Source organism: Mesocricetus auratus, unplaced genomic scaffold, assembly GCF_017639785.1.
Source record: "Mesocricetus auratus isolate SY011 unplaced genomic scaffold, BCM_Maur_2.0 Super-Scaffold_100018, whole genome shotgun sequence".
Lineage (NCBI taxonomy): Eukaryota > Metazoa > Chordata > Mammalia > Rodentia > Cricetidae > Mesocricetus > Mesocricetus auratus.
The window spans coordinates 13,282,520-13,297,804 of record NW_024429199.1 but is presented as its reverse complement, the minus strand read 5'-3'; positions in this window follow the sequence as shown (position 1 = coordinate 13,297,804).

Here is a 15,285-nt window from a genome sequence, read left to right as displayed (position 1 = left end):
TCTGTAGCCAAGGCTGGCCAACTACTTGGTGTGTAGCCGAGGATGCTTCCACCTACAAGGCATGCCCTGTATGTTTTGTTTTGTTGTTTGTTTTCAGTACTAGGAATTGATTCTGGAGCTTCGTGAATTCTAGGGAGCCTGACTACCAACTCAGTTATACTGCCCATTCAACCTCGCCCTGTTTTGATGAGAACTATTAATCGCTGGTTTTTACAGGGGTCAATGCTGATACATTTGGTCTCATTAAGGCGCTGTGTTGCTGCTGTTTGTTTGTTGAGACTTGGTTTCTCTGTGTATCCCTAATTGTCTGGGACTTAGCTCTGTAGACCAGGCTGTCTTCGAACTCACAGAGATCCTCCTGCCTATGCCTCCCAAGTGCTGGGATTAAAGACATGCACCACCACCTCCCAGCCTGTTAAGGCACTTTTTAAATCATATATTTAGTGGATTTTGATAGAAATGAAAATAAGAAGAAGGAATTGAAACATGAGGAAGGAAAAGAGGATGAGGATTAAACCAGAAGTTCCTGGAAGAAGAGGAAGGTAGGAACTAGGCACCCCCAGCTTCTGTGCTCAGGAACCTCTGGCCAAGAAAGAAACCACCGAGCAGGGCACAATACACCAATGAGTCATGAAGTCGCTATCCCTAAAGAACTGCAGGGCAGGTCACCAACTGCCAGGATGCCTAACCAGAGCCAGGAGGCTCTACATAACACAGAGGATGCACAAATATTCAAACCTCTTAGGGAAATTTTCTTCCCTTCCTACCATTAGATGAGCTCTGCTTTCCTTCCTGGAAGGTAAGCACTGTTGCATTTGGCATGGAAACAACACCTAGGAAGTGGAAGCAGAGGGTGTTCAACTTTAGGACCAAGGCCAGCCTGGGCTCAACGGGGAATCCTGTTGCAAAAGCGTGTGCTTCTGATAAATAGTCAAGCATCATCGTTTTCCCACATGAAGGATTCAGTGCTATTCTGTCTTTCAGACAGGGGAAGTCTGCTTCTCTTCAAGCATCCAATGCTTCAAGTCCTTTTTAAAAGTATTTTCTTTTAATTTAACTTTGTTTTCTGTGTATAGGCGTTTTGTTTTCATGTGTGTCTGTGGACCACATGAGTGCCTAGTACCCACAGAAGCCAGAAAGGAGTGTCGAATCCCCCAAAACTAGAATTACAGATAACTGTGCATTGCCATATGGGCGGTGCAAATTGAGCCCAGGTCTTCTGCAAAAACAAGTGTTTTTAACTGTGAGTCATGTCCCAGTGACACCCCCCCACACACACACGCATATTGTTTTTAGAAAAAGCCTTTCTGTGAATCTTTAAAAGAAATCAGTCACTTTAAGGTTGTATAACTGTACAGATATAATATTGTTTGGAATGGCTCCAAAGTATCACTAGACCAACAGGCAATAAGAAACTTGACTCATGCAAAAATGAAGCCGCATAGGATTTACTCCAGGCGAGCAATCATGGTTTATGACCAGATAGCTTGCATTGTAGCTGTAAAGGACTAAAAATGCAGTTCATTTTTAAAGATTCAGTACCGTGTAGTCACTGCGATTCATCCCGCTGATGCAGATGGCTGTATTGATTTCCAAAGGGGCTTTATCCTATAGCTCCAGTGTCAGCTCATGGCTGGAAAAGGTCATGTGTGCTGCCCAGTTGAGGAAAAATATTTTGTAGGAGACTGAGAGGAGAGTCTTGTTTGTCATTGATTTGTGAGGTGCTGAGTATACTTCAGCCTAAGCGCTTATTCCCCGAAGGAGTCTGCTCTGTCTCAGCGACATGAGATTTCCCAGATAGAAAGCATCCCACTTGTGCAGTAACTGCAGTAGCTTATGTTCTATTATTTCAACATTACCTAGACAATGCATGTATAATCATAATTTATAATTATAAAACATGCAGACATGAAATAATGTAGAAACCTATATATTCCGTGTGTTAGTTTGGATCTTTCAACTGATGTTGCCAAATATTTGCAAAAGAATGTTATAAAAGGAAATGCAGGGGCTACAGCGATGATTCAACGGTGCTTTGGTTCTTTTGTTATTTGGGGAGGGGTTGTTTGTTTGTCTTACTCTGTGTTTGGACACAGGGTCTCATTATGTAGCCTTCACTGGCCTGGAACTCGCTGTGCAGACCAGGCTGGCCTGGAACTCATAGAGATCCACCTGCGTCTGCCTCCCGAGTGCAGGGTTCAAATTGTGTTTCATCATGTCCAGCTGGCTCAGCAGTTAAGACCACTTGCTGGTCTTGCAGAGGGTCTGGGTTCCCTTCTCAGCAACCGCAAGCATTCATCTGCAACTCCAGATCCAAAGGATCCAGCTCTTTCTTCTGACCTTGGACATCAAGCACACACATGATGCACGTACGTATGGGCAGGCAAAACACACAGGTAATATAAAATAAATAAACCAAAAAAATGTAAAAGGAAGTGCTACCAAATGATTGAGTTTTTATGTTCTTTTTAACTCAGGGTCTCCTGTAGCCAGCCGTGAACTTCCTGCCTTGATGACTCTGTCTTAGACTCCCAAGTCTCACTTGAGATTTGGTCTCCTGTCCCCCAAGTTTGCCTTGAACTGTGTAGTCAAGGCTGGCCTCATACTCTTGCTCCTTCTGTCTCTGCCTTTCAAAAGCTAGGATCATAGGTGTGTGGTACCACATCCAGCTAAAATGATGACACTTAAACATGAATGGAAATAGAATGAAAGACAACACTCAAGTTAGTTTGCTTTCTTAAGTCTGAGTAGATTTTGAGACACACAAGGAGATAGGGTTCGGGAAGGGCATATAGAACTTTTTTTTTTTTTTTTGGTTTTTCGAGACAGGTTTTCTATGTGTGGGCATATAGAACTTAAAGTAAGAAAATTTGATACCAATTATTGAGAAATCAACTGATAGTATAGAATTACTATCATTTGTGAATACGTACTTTCTAATCTTCAGGAAAAAAATGATACATTCCTCTAAAATAGATGTTTAATAAGTCAATAGTCAATGGACAATTACTGAGTGCTGTAGGTGGAGTTCTGCCAGCCACTTCTCAAATAACTGTTCAGAGACTTAGTGTTAATTATAAATGCTCAGCCATAGCTTGTTTTTAGCTATCTCTTGTCATTTAAATTAACCAATTTCTACCAATATATGTGCTTCCTGAGGCTTGTTTACCTCATGTACGTACTTCCCATTCTGCCAGCTCTATATCTCATGGTGTCTTCAGATTCTCCTCATGCCACCCTTCTTCCTTCCAGCATTCTCTCTGCCCCCAAAATCCTGCCTAGCCATCAGTCAATCAGCTTTTTATTAACACATGAGCACAACACATCTTCAGTGTACAGAAAGATTACTCCACAGCAGAGTGCTCATTATATGTCAACAGCATATAACTCATGAGTTTGCAACCTGTATGGTATCACAGAGCCTTGTCTTCAAAGGGACCCTGAAACTGCTTTGATGGGCATTTGTTGAGTTAAATTTGCTGGCAAGGGTCCCTGTGATAATTAATAGTGATTGTCAACTCAAAAGGACATAGAACCACCATGATAAAAACCTTCAGGTGTATCTACTGTGGAGTTTCTAGACTGGTTGAATTGAAGTGAAAAAAGCCTATCCTAAATGTAAGAGACACAATCCTTGGGGCTGTAGTTCCAGGTTGAATAATAAGAAGAGGTGATCCCTCCTTGTTATAGAACCAGCTGCTCAAACTCATACTGCCATGCCCTCCTCCCATGTTGGACAGTTTCTCTTTGAACTGTGATCCAAATAAATCCTTCCTTCTTTAAGATGCCTTTGTCAAGAACTTTGTCACAGCAATGAGAAAAATAGCTAATCTAGTCCCCATATTTTACTCTTGTACTGAACCTCACAAATTAAATGCCAGGTATTGGAAATGAAACAACCACCACAACAAAAAGATGTGATTCCCTTCCCAGATAATTCCAAGGGAGAATAAAGAAATATAATGTTTAATGTATAAGATGAATCAATAAAACAAACTAGTCATATGATAAGGAAAATAAGTGAGCTTGTACTCAGAAAAATCTCAACTTGCTCAAAAGTCAAGAAAACAAAATCTAGCACTAAATTAATGATTAACATTTATTTCCATTTTCCCCGATTGCCTCAGTTTTGCCATGATGGGATCTGAAACACAGTAATTTTGTGGTTCATCTCTTCAATTTTGCTGACTTTCATCATGCAATGGTTAATACACTTAAGGGAAATCTAGGACATCATAAGCCAGAACTGTATCTGTGGGTTTTTTCTATCCTTGCCTCCACACATTTTATTTACCATGCTTGAATTTGTGGTAAATAAGGTTATAATCTGGGGTTTCAGCTTTGGTGGTGTTCAAAAGATGAGTCAAGAAAGAATATCATCCCTAACCCTAGTCATGTGAAGTTTAAAATAATACCTCAGCCTGCCATAGCTCAGGGGAAAGTCTGAACTCATCTGCAGTCAACACTCTGGTCATTTTGGGTTTTTAACAGTGCTTAGTCTCTCCAAGATGTCAGGGAGACCATCGAGCTGACACAGGGTATATGTGTTTGCAGTAGAAATAACTAAGAAAAGGAACAGAAAAAAAATCAAAGTCTTGGCCTCCTGGAGTCTGGGAGAGAGTTCTGGGCAGAGAACACTGGTCTTGTGAGTCAACAACTCCCTGCATCTCTTGATGAACCACCTCTATGATTCTGACATATGGCTAGTGTAGGAGGACATTTTTTGTGTTTCCAACAACAGCTTCAGGCTTCCATATCCACATACACAAACATACCAGCACACTCATGTGCTCTGACACACACACAAATATGCATACACTCGTGCACACACAGATGTGATTTAAAAAAAAAGATAATAGACCAAATTTGACAAAAACCTTTTAGGTTGGGTATGTTGAAACATGCCCTTAATTCTAGCACTTAGGAAGCAGAGGCAGACAGATCTCTATGAGTTAGAGGCCAGCCAGGTCTACATGGTGAATCTCAGGCCAGTCAGAGCTACATCATGAAACTGTGGTGTTCAGAATGAGAATGTCCCCCATAGGCTCATAGATTTGAATGATTGGTTATCAGGGAGTGGTACTATTATAAAGAAGTAGGAGGCGTGGTCTTGTAAGAGGAAGCATGTCACTAGCGGTGGGCTTTGAGGTTTCAGAAGCTCATGCTGCCTGCAGATCCAGATGTAGAACTCTCAGCTACTTCTCAAGCACCATGTCTGCCTACATGCCACCATGCTTCCCACCATAATGACAATGGACTAAATCTCCAAAATTGTAAATAAGCCTCAGTTAAACACTTTCTTTTATAAGAGTTATCATGGTCATGGTGTTTCTTCATAGCAACAGAACACTGATTAAGTCAGTCATCCTCCCTCAGAAACAAAACGAAACCCTAATATATCCTCAAAAAAGTTCTTTTGAAGACATTGAGGATTTAACTCCATGTTAACAGACTTATTTCCCTAGCAAGTACAAGACCCTCGGTTTAGTCCATGACATAAAGAAACAGAAAGAGAGGACAGAGTATGTAGTTGGAAGTTTCTGTCCCTCCAGGTTCCACCACTGATTCAGCCCCAAAATAAGCACAGAGACATATTAATTATAAAACTGGCTGATGGCTAGGGCTTCTTACTGGCTAGCTCTCTCTAAATTATTAACCCATTTCTATTAATCTAAGTAAAACCACGTTGTCTTACCTTACTGGAGAAGGGTGCGGACCTGTTACTCCTTCCTCTGATACGTGGCATCTCCTTCTGCCACCTCTCTCTGTCTTCTCTCTCCTCCCTCTCGTAGCCCCGCCTATCCTACTGCCTGGCTATTGGCCAGCCGGTGCTTTATTCACCAACCAATAAGAGAGCATATATACAGAAGGACATTCCCCATCAAGTGTATGGGGCCGGGTAGAGATATGGTTTTAGAGTGCTTACCTAACATGCACAAAGCTCTGGATTCAATCACAGCACCACGTGAAACTGCATACAGTGGTGCACACGTGAAACCCCAGCATTTCGGAGGTACAGGAAGGAGGACCAAATGCTCAAGGTCATTGTCAGTGTGTACAAGGCCAACCTGGACCTCATGAGACCAAGCTCCAGAGCTTCCATTCCGACTGCCTATTCTACCCGTGTGGAAGTTCACCAAGAGCCAGCCTAGAGTAGAAAGTGAGTTCCATAATGACCAGGGCTATAGAGAAACCCTGTCTCACTTTAAAAAAAAACAAAAACAAAACAGTTCATTTGGTTCGTGTAGTCTTTGGGTCTGTTTAATTTTGGTGTGTAGTATACCTTATTTATTTTCAAGATTTTTTTAAATAATACAGCATGTTTAAAAAAATTTTTAAAAGCAAACAAAAGTCCTTTTTAACTCAGTGGTTCTATATCTATGTGCAAAGCATGCCTTAATTCTAGTATAGGGTTTTGCTTCCAAACATAATTCAATGACAAAATTCATAGGCGTGTGTAAGTAACTACAGTTACTTAATTAACTCTGTGAACTTTTGTAGCTTCCTGTTGGGAAGCCCAGATGTGTTCCCAGAAGTAGACTCAGAAGACCTTTGTGTGGGGGTGGAGTAGTGGTGGTGCTGGTATAAAACCAAACCATAGCCTCTCACGTTAGGCCAGAGCTCTACCACAAAACGACATCCCCAGGCCTAGTAAATTACTCATTTTCTTTAGACAGGAAGAAGTAGGACGGGTAAGGAAAACAGACACTGGCCATATCCCACCTGATCTCACAGGACTGTTTACTGCAACCTACATAGACATGCTGCTCATGCCTCTTTGTCCACAGAGACGTCACTTCCCTGTCCTCTGCCACCACAGGCTGAACCATGGTGTGGGGTTAGGCCAACTCTACGGCTCTGCACTCGCTAACTAAAGGCTGTCAATTGTTTCTGAAAGCAAAATTCTTAGAAGAAAAGACGAGAGATTAGGTGCTTTATCCCAACAGCCTTCATAAAATCTGATGTGTGTAGAAGCGCAAACAGGCTGATTGAAGGGAAGGAAAATGAATACCACTGACTGCCTAGCAAAACTATGGACATGTGCTCTGCAGTTTTCCCTGTTGGTTCTTCTCAACTTTCCCCTGCCTCTTTATTTCCCTCCCTCCCTCCCTCCCTCCCTCCCTCCCTCTCCCTCTCTCTCTCACTCCCTCTCTCTCTCACTCTCTCTCTCACTCATTCTCCCTTTCCTCCCTCCCTCCTTCCCTCCCTCCCTCCCTCCCTCCCTCCCTCTCTCTCCCCCTCTCTCTCTCACTCCCTCTCTCTCTCACTCTCTCTCTCACTCATTCTCCCTTTCCTCCCTCCCTCCTTCCCTCGCTCCCTCCCTCCCTCCCTCCCTTTCTCTCTCTCTCTCTCTCTCTCTCTCTCTCTCTCTCTCTCTCTCTCTCTCTCACTCATTCTCCCTTTCCCTCCCTCCCTCCTTCCTTCCCTCCCAAGCTGGATTGTAATAGTCCATGAAAGTGAAATCAGAAGGTGAGTTTGAGTCCAGCCCGGGCTACATACTGACCCAGTCTCAAAAAAACAAAACAAAACCCAGGACTGAAGTCTAGCTCCTGGGTTTGAGCCCTACCATGTAAACCTAGGAGTGGTGACTGAGATTCGTAATCCTTCTTTGGAGGGGTAGAGGCAGGGCGTCAGAAATTCAAGATTAGTCTCGGCTGTGTACAGAGTCTGAAACCAACCTGGGTCTAAAAGTCTAGAAAAGTCCAACAAATACCAGCCCGTGCTTGGTCCTCCCACACCGTGTTTTGTGTGTAAGACATGGTTGTTTAAAACTGTTCTGGGCCACAGCTCGTCCCCACCGCCTGTGCTTTGTATATCCTCGTTTTCGGTTCTCGAAAAGTCTGTCTTATTTCTCCCAAACAAGATCGTCATGAAAGTTTAAAAGACAAACATCTGGGCACATGGCCTCGGCTTGAACCACATGGACAGTGCTTCCACCCCAGCCCTAACTTTATCAGCTAAGTCAAAATATGGTGACAATTCTATTTACATAGAAAGTCCGGAGTTTGTCTGAAATGTCAACAAATCCAGCATCAGTTAGAATGACATCCTGTCCTCAGACTTCAGCTGTTAGAGAAACTGTGGCTCTTCTGCTTGTCCAAACCAGTAGATTTAAATAGACAGTTGACAGAGGAAATGCATTGAACTCAGAATAAGCTTTCCACTCAGCTACATCTTTTCGAGCTTGGTAGAAAAATCACGTCCCTCCCTGTCCTTCTCCTCTGCCCTACTATCCCCACCCCAAGACTCAGACCCTCCCCAAAGCTAGAGCACAGCTCTGAGGAGTGGGAGAGAATACAGTGACTGCATCCCACCTTGCTGCGTGGGGGGCTGCGAGGGGCGGGGGGGGGGGATGCAGCTACAGCTGTTGCATGGCCTGAGATAATAGTCTTTGAGGCCGGATCTTTATTTAAAGTCACCCAGATCCCATCATTTTCTATCTTTGCTGATGGCTAGTCCTAAAGGAGAACCAGCTGAATCACTGTGAAACCAAGCACAAAGGATGAGGAACACTTTTCAGAAACTTTGATAAATGTCAAACTCAGAATGAGCATATTAATGTTACCACCTCAAGGATTGGCTTAATGGCTGATAACGATCATTTCATTTTTAATGTTCTAAACCACTCCCTTTTTTTTGTTTGTTTATTTAGTTTGATTTTTTTTTTGAGGGTCTCACTACTATGCAGCACTTTGCTGGCCTTAAACTCACTAGGTAGGCCAGGATGGTCTCAGACTCACAGTGTACTGGGATTAAAGGCATACTCTAGCGTGTATAGGATATTTATTTTTTACAATTTGATACAACTGATAATTTACACATTAACTATGCCTAGCCAAGTATGTCCTGAAAATGGCTGATCTTTGGGAAAAGCTGTATCTCAGAGCCAAGCTTGGTTGTGCATGTCTGTACTCCTAGCTACTCCAGAAACTGAAGTGGGAGTGTCAAGAGTTTGAAGTCAGCTTGGGCAACATATCTAGACCCTGTCACAATAGGAAAAAATGCAAATCATGACATAACTGTGTCCATGTGTATCTTATAAATTGAACTATAATATTTTGTGCGCAAGTCAGTGTGTTCTTTGTCACTTTTTACTATAGATCATCTGAGTTTTAAAATAGCTTCACATCTCCAGAGATGAACTTTCTTAATAAAGTGTATCAACACCTATAGTTTATTTTTGTACTCAGTAGTCAACTACCTAAGGGAAACTCAGCATCAGGGTTTTGAGCTAGGCATGATGGCACAGGCCTGTAATTGCAGCACTTGGAACGTAGACGTGGGAGGATCAGGACTTCAAGTGTATCTTTGGCTGCCTAGCAGGTTTGTGGCTCACTCACCTGGACTACACAAATTTCTGTCTTTAGGAAAGGTTTAGCCAAATGTGGTGATGCATACCTTTCAATGTCTGAACTCAGGAGGCAGAGACAAACAGATCTCTGTGAGTTTGAAGTCAGCCTGATCTATAGAGTGAGTTCCAAGCTAGTCATGGTTACACAGTGAGGCCTTGTCTCAAAATAAATAAATAATTAATTTAAAAAAGAGGAAAGAAAGAAGAGGAGGAGGAAGGAAGGAGAAGGAATGGAAGAAAGAAGGGACCCTCACTGCAACTGTGCCTATGTACTTATAGCTCCAGCTCTGTAAAGGAAACAGTGACCCGAGCTCGCATGCACACATGCACCCACGTAGAGATAAAAACAATCTTCACATTTTTTCCTCCTTATTTCTTTCATCTTCTATTAAATAACACTGCAAGCTTCCATTGCCACAGCGAGTGTTACTTATGTCATGAAGTAATTCATTCAATGGTCAAATTTCTCTCAAAATCATCAGGAATTACATTTTTTTCTGCAGTTTTTTGTTTGCTTGTTTGTTTTAAACATCCTTTAATCCCCCTCTAAAGCCCATCTAGGGAAAGTATATGAACTTTGGACCAGAGCGTTGGCCAGAGACACCTGAAGAGGGTCCTAAAGGAATTGTTCTGCCACTTGGAGTAGCTAAAAACACTTCCAACTTTTCTGGCTGGTGGTGAAGCTGAAAGTATTGAAAGAAAGTACACCAAAGGGTGGGCCAGAGTGTAAGGACAAAAGGGACCTGGAAGAGGGATGAAAAAGAAGAGGCAGATGGGAAACAATTGCCGTGGTTTCCCTCAAATATTCAGGACATGCTCATGGTGCTTGAAAGTGGTCCTTTTTGTTTGTTGAGGGTTTTTTATTGTTTTTAGGGACAAGGTCTTGCTGTATAGCTCTAGCTGGCCTGGAAATTGCTGCGTAGATGAAACTTCTGGCAATCCTAACTCAGCCTGAAATGATTGATAAGAATCCTTTCAAAGTCGTGCAATAGATTAAACATGGTGGAGTAGAGCACACGACTCGTCATTGGAGCAGTTGGCCAAAGTGAACAGCTAGGAAAAAGAAACAGAAGACCTAAATAGCACAAAGGTAAAATCTAAATCATTAGGAGGAAGGAGGGAAGGGGGCGGGGCTAGGAGACCTTTCAAGGGCACGCGTTTGGCACTGCTTTAATTGTAAAATATGATTAATGAATATGACAGAATTTGGACAACCTAAAAGTACAAGTTGTTTACAGCCTTCATCCAGCCAGGACTTCTGGCTAAATCTGTAACTGTTGAAAATTTCTCCACGGATTTCTTCTGAATCTTCAGCCAAGTATCCATTTCCTTTTGCTCTTAAAACCAGATTAATGACATTTTAATTTTTACATTATCATTTCCTTCTTTTACCTACACTTTTAGAAGCAGATTTATCTAGTCAATAAATGTCCATTGAGTATGGTCCAGGAAAAAGGAACGTTAACCAGAAGGAGAGGTGGTCAGAGCTACTTCAGTCATACAGGGTTCTTAAGCATCTGAACTATTTGTTTCATTGATATGTCTAGTGCAGGCCTTTGAGGTGGCTTAGTGGGTAAAGGCTCTTGCTGCCAAGGCTGATGACATGAGTTTGACCCCTGGGACACACACACTGGAAGGAAAGACCAGACTCCCTCTGGTTTTCACAATCATGCAGTAGCATGCTTACACACACACACACACACACACACGCACACACACGCACACACGCGCACTCACGCACGCACGCGCACGCATACATAAACACTAAGTAACGTTAAATATATTTTTAACATCTGCTGATTTAATCCCCACCAGAATGTAAGCTCTTTGATCATTCAATAAGCACTCATTATATACAATGTTCATTACAGTAGCATCTCACTGAAACTTTGAACTTGAAATTTGTCCTTGCCGCAGCCTAAAATTATCGTCTCTTATCTAGCCTCCTCTTGAGAAACAATAGTTTGTTAGACAAAATAATTTAATATTTTGAAAATTATCTGAAAATTTACTTTTAAAAATAGATCAAATGGGCTGGGCAGCATTGGCACATGCCTTTAATACTAGCACTCAGGAGGCAGAGGCAGAGGCAGAGGCAGGTGGATCTCTGTGAGTTCGAGGCCAGATTGGTCTACAGAGTGAGTGCCAGGACAGGATCCGAAGCTACACAGTGAAACCCTGTCTTGGAAAACAAAACAAAACAAAAAATAGATCAAATAGCTGAGCGGTGGTGGCACAAGAGCCTTTTAATCCCAGCACTCAGGAGATAGACCAGCCTGGTCTACAGAGCGAATTCAGCAAGTTCCAGGATAGGCTCCAAGGCTATAGAGAAACCCTGTCTCAAAAAATCAGAAAGAAAAAAATAAAGGTCAAGCGAATGTTTCATTTTGCTTCAGTGTTACTGTGACCATAGAAATTATTAATGACTAGTTCATTTTTAGAACAAGACAGACATTGTCACAGTGGCTAAGAGTCTTTATTTTATGGGTTATATTTGTGATTGATTAGTTTTGTTTGAACTTTTTTTGTGCTGATGGAGAGCCTGTCCGAGACTTCTCATTTCTGGCAAGTGCTCTACCATTGAGCTACACCCCAGACCTAGGTTTTGTTTATTTTATTATTGCTGTGTGTGTGGTATGTTTCTTATGTGTGTTGTGCATGCATCTGAGTGTGTCCATGTGTCTACGTGCACGCCTACGGAAGCCAGAGTTGGACTTACTTTTCTTCTGTTGCTCTCCTGCCTCACCTTGGAGATAGGTCTCTTAACAAATAAAAAATTTTGCCTTCTTGGTAGGCTGGCTGGATAGCCAGCTCTTAGGATCTGCACCCTGCTTCCTTGATGCTGGGACTATAGGCATGAGCAGCTATGCGCAGTTTTTCTTTTATGTGGGTGGGGGGATTCAAACTCAGGACCTCTTGCTTGCAAAACAAGTACTCTCAGCCACTGAAGCCATGTTCCCAGCCCTCTGTATTTTATTTATTTCCATTGCTGTGTGTTAAGGAAGGATTTAAGTCGGCCTTACTGACCCACTGAAAGCTTTGTTCTAATTATTTTTATTAAATTCTCAAGTGACCCAGCCTTTCCTAACTGCTGAGAAGATCATCAATACATTGATGAGACTGAGCTGTTTAGTCCTACCTAATTAACAAGCCCTGGGAAATGATGAGGTCAGCTTCGTAGATGTTACCTCTTCTCTTATGATGCCTGCTGGCTTTAGGTTTTCCCGATTCTCACATGCTTAAGTAACTCATCTCTCACCATCAATTTTTAATGGGGCTCTGTTCCATCCATTGCTTAGCCTTGCCTTCAGGCAATGGAAGAGGCAAAGGCTCAAATGTCGTATTGTTTCTGAGGCTCTAAAGAGCTACATACTTTGTGAATGCAGGACATTCACAAAATGTCCCACAAGGGAGTGACTTGGTCATTTTGGCCTCACCAAGTATTTCCTACCTATCATTCGAGGTTATATTGTTTTCAGAAATAGAACTTTGGAGATCCTTAATGAACTACCTAGTCTCCAGTGTTTCCTGGCTTCTGGTAGGCTCAGAAATGCCTAAACAAACATCTTATCCGCAACGATGCTGAGCGGAAATCAGTGTGATCCTTAGACATGTATCACTCTTTGGGTGAAAAGCTGAGAAAATGATGATCAGATGGAACATTATAGGAGGAATATTTTCAAACAAAACCATCGGAAGGAGTAGGGGAATTTCTGCTTAAGGCTGTCCACAGCAGTTGGTCCAATGCGAGCCTAGCATGCAGGAAGTGCTGGATCAGATCCCAGGACCAAAAAACAAAAATCAAAACCAGAGTGGTAGCACACAGGCCTGCCTGCAGCCCTCACATTCCAAAGCTGGAAGGGGCCCAAGAATTCAAGGTCAGCCTCAGCCAGCTCCTAGCCAACCTGGGCTACATGAGACCCTGTCTCAAAAAAAAAGAGGTAGGAGCCATACATAGCAGCTCACAAATAATTGGAGCACAACTTTAATCTCAGCACTCGGCAGACAGTGGCAGGAAGATCTCTGTGTATTCCAGGCCGGCTAGGGCTGTATAATAAAAACCTGTCTCATAAAAATAAATAAATAAAAGAACCAGGGAATTTTCATATTCAGAACCTGTAGACATCCAGAGTTTCAAAACAAACCATTTGTGTGTTATGTCTCCTGTGTCTATTCAAGATGAGAAGTTCAAGGAAACCTGCCAGGTATTTTAAATAAACACTGCTGGTCAATGTCGCTATACCAGAACAAGCAAGCGCTCAAGAGACTATTCCCGGTAGGGGAAAAAAATAAAGGCCTTTTATATCCCCGAAGGTAAACTCCCTTACATAAATTATAAATTTTCCTCATTAAAATAGCTAAGTTATCAAAAGAAAAAAAGAATACTTAAAATGTACAGTTTTACTATCCACACAGAAGACAGGGGAAATTATTCTGAGTGAGTGCTAAGCCACCAGCTGTTACTGTTATGGCGTGAAGCAGAAATGTGCCCTTCACACTCCTGGATTGGACCAGTTGGTCCCCAGCTGGTCACAATGTTTTGGGAGATTGGAAAATCTTTGGGATACAGGGTCTAGCAAGTGGACGTATTTATGCCATTCAAGGTAGGCCAGAGCCCAGCCCTGTCTCCCAATCCATCCAGAAGAGGTGAGCCTCTACCACGTACCCCTGCTGCCACAAACTGTATGTACTGTGCCTTCCCTGCCATGGTGGATGGAAATGGAGTCAGGATAAACCTCTGTTCATTTAAGTCGCTTTTGTCAAGTATTTTGTCACAACAAGAAAATCAATTAGTGCAGTTATATAATGTTTTAAAAGAAAAACCAGCTATCAGAGGTACCAGCCCACAAAGCACTATGCTCGTGTAGTTTTGCTCTAGAATATGAATAAGATACCTTCGCTAAGGGTATCTTGGGGCCAGTGAGATGGTTCAGTGGTTAAGAGCACTTGCTCCTAAGCTGAGGACTTGAGTTCCATCCCCAGGACTCAGGTGGTGGAAGGAGAGAAATCGTTTCTTCAAGTCATCCTCTGACCTCTACACCCGTGGCATCCCCTCCTTCCCATATATACAATAGGTAGATAGATGATAGATAGGTAGATAGACAAACAGATAGATGGTAGGTAGTTAGACAAACAGATGATAGATAGATATATAGATAGATAGATAAATAGATAGATAGATAGATAGATAGATTTAAAACTAAAGGACTTCTCTTTAATAAATAATCTTTAAATAAGGGTGTCTTGCTCTTACTAAATACTAAGCAGCAACATGCTGTGAACTATATGAACGTTATTTCATTAAACACCGAAAGAAAACTGCACAGAAATCGCTTTCACTTTATAGACCATAAGCTAAGCCAAGAGACCAGCCACATAGCTGCTACACAAGCCTGCAGGCCGTTGTTACTTACCTCATGGTCTGCTCTTCTCAGATCTGAGGCTCTGGGGCAAGGTGTTCTCTCACTTGTCACCACAGCCCCAGAACAACTTGCACATTTTACCTTTAGGAAGCAGGCACTGTCTGACAGCTGAGTGAACTGTGTGAAATCTTCAAATGAGCCCAGATAATTGACTAAATAATTTTGTGTGGCTTTCACATTGCCAACTTTAAAGCAAAACAATTCGCAGTTCAAGAACAGCAAAATCCTGAAGGAAGGCAAAATGAAGAATGTATACACACACACCCTCACGCACGCCCTGGAAGGAATCTTCCTTTTCATACCAGGGGAATGTTCCTTGTTGGTGATTAACTTCTCTGCACAATTTCCTCTAACGGGTACAATTTAAGGCTAGTTGGGGAATAATATATTATCTTGATAGATGTATGATAATGTAGCCAAAGATTAAAGTTATCCTTCACCTCAGCACTCTACTGCTTTGAGTGCAAATACTTGGAAGGAACATGGCTATCCATCAGAACTGAGTTTAGC